Source organism: Tachyglossus aculeatus, chromosome 11, assembly GCF_015852505.1.
Source record: "Tachyglossus aculeatus isolate mTacAcu1 chromosome 11, mTacAcu1.pri, whole genome shotgun sequence".
Lineage (NCBI taxonomy): Eukaryota > Metazoa > Chordata > Mammalia > Monotremata > Tachyglossidae > Tachyglossus > Tachyglossus aculeatus.
In genome coordinates, this window is record NC_052076.1 from 47,261,780 (window position 1) to 47,264,179 (window position 2,400).

The following is a 2,400-nucleotide window of genomic DNA, read 5'->3' on the forward strand; positions in this document are numbered from 1 at the left end:
GATTGTTCTCATTTGGGTCCTTTTCAACTGGTACTGCCCTTTTCCAGTCTTTGAGAACTTTGTGTATCTTTCTTGAGCTCTCCAAAATGACCTCTAATCCTTGGTTACTACCATCATCTAATGCTTGGAATATCCTAGAACGCATATCCCTGGGTCCTTCTTCTGTTTTCAATCTAGCCTATAAGGGTACTACAAAATCATTTTCAAATCTCCATCATAGGTAATGCATGTTTTGGTTATTTGATCATAGTTGTGTCTTTCTTCTAAAAAGACAAAGGGAAACACACTAAATGATTTTGGATCTTTAATAATAATAATAATTCATTCAATCGTATTGAGCGCTTAGTATTTGCAGAGCACTGTACTAAGTGCTTGGGAACTACAAGCTGGCAACATACAGAGACGGTTCCTACCCAACAATGGGCTCACAGTCTAGAAAAATAATGATAGCATTTATTAAGTGCTTACTATATGCAAAGCACTGTTCAAAGAGCTGGGGAGGTTACAAGGTGATCAGGTTGTCCCCCGGGGGCTCACAGACTTAACCCCCATTTTACAGATGAGGTAAGTGAGACACAGAGAAGTTAAGTGACTTGCCCAAAGTCACACTGCTGGCAATTGGCGGAGCAGGGATTTAAACCCATGACCTCTGAATCCAAAGCCTGTGTTCTTGCCACTGAGCCACACTGTTTCTCTAAATGTTCATCCGTTCCCATACCGGGAATCGAACCCGGGCTGCCTGGGTGAAAACCAGGAAATCCTAACCACTAGACCATATGGGAGTGTCATCTTTAGTGTTATCTGTTGTCAGATTTTCCTTATCTACCAGTAGTGCTGCATATTCTTCGGTCCTTTGATTTGACCTGATAGGATTAAAGATTAAAGAATGGTTTTCCTATTGCTTCCTTACTCTTCTGCCCCCCTTTCACTTTTCTTCTTGCTTTGGCTTTCCTGATTCTTCCCCTACATGCCTGTGCTATTCTTTAGTACTCCTCCTTGCTGATTTGGCCCAATTTTAACCTCTTGAGGACCTTCCCCTTTGCAATTGTAAAGTTTTGGGTCTTGTCAAGTCTTTCCAGCTCCATTTTCAATTCCTTGAAACTATAGTGTTGGAATGTGGACACTGTCATATCACATAAACACAAAAGCCCTCAGTGCTTCAACAAATTAGTACTTCTGCAAAAAGCATCTGAAAATCTTAGAAATGTTCAGAAGTCACCCTGAAAGAAAAACAATGGGAGCTTCTTGACATTTTTTTTTTAATCCAAAATCATCTGCCTGCCCAGCTGCCCCAGGAGAAGCATTTATGCGCTAGTGGGTGTCTGAGGGGCCTCCGGTGACCAGGGAGGATGTTGGAATTGACCTCTCCCTACTCATCAGTGTCACAGAGGGAACAAGCAAGCTTTGGAGGGTTGTGCACTTTAGAGGGCAGTGCCTGGTCAGGGGTTGGGGAAAGACGAGAAAACAAACAAGCTCTGCAACAAGATCGCGGTGTAATGGGTGTCTGCGTCTGGAATCTTAGATGAAGCAGGGCAGAGGGAAGAAAGCAGCTCTAGATTCTCCCAGAGGCTGAAATCTCTTTAGGGCCAAGGGTATGCCCAGCCAAACCAGAGCGGGGGGGAATCCATTTATTGGACATACCTATGTGCACTGGACAGGACTTTAAGAATGAAAATTTTGGAATTTAGTACGTGCTTGTTGTTGGATAAACACTGGAGTAGAGGAGGAGGGTGATGATGATGATGAAGTATCCTGTCAAGAATGGTAGGTAAGTTGTGGTCCTGAGATTTCAGGACCGAGAACCCACATGAAAAAGTCGACTACAGTAGTAGTAGCTTTTCAGTACCCCTTTGCTCTCTGTCATTCCTGCCGGCTATGATCCCCACTGGGGCAGGGAGAAATAAGCAAATAGGGAGGTAGGTGTGTGTCACACTACAAAGTGCACAAGAGGTTCTTTATGTGCAAAAGCAACTGAAGGTCGAAGCAACCACGACATAGTGCCAATTCTGTACCACAGTGCCATGACCCTGTAGGAGGTTGCCTTGGCAGCTATTTTTTATGTTTCTTGCTGGGCCCATCTACCTCGCCAAACATCTTACGTAGCTCTCTGGTCAGAAACCTTTTGCACTGATAGCATAGCTCCAGGGAGAATAATAATAATAATGATGGTATTTAAGCGCTTACTATGTGTAAAGCACTGTTCTAAGTGCTTAACTCTAGAACTCAAGTCTCCTTTATCAATGACAGCTAGCACTAGAGTAGATGCAATATGATCAGATCAGTCTCAGGCTCTAACGCAAATGGGACTCCCAATCTGAAAGACAGGGAAAGAGGTATCTAATCTCCATTTTACAGATGGGGAAACTGAGGCACAGGGAGGTTGTGACTTTTCCCAAGGTC

General features: G+C 43.7%; 1 non-coding gene across 1 annotated transcript; it reads right to left on the reverse strand.

Moving 5' to 3' along the window:
- Positions 1-709: 709 nt before the first annotated feature.
- TRNAE-UUC lies at positions 710-782 on the reverse strand. Its single transcript has one exon. It is a non-coding gene; the product is annotated as a tRNA-Glu (tRNA).
- Between the last annotated feature and the right edge of the window lie 1,618 nt (positions 783-2,400).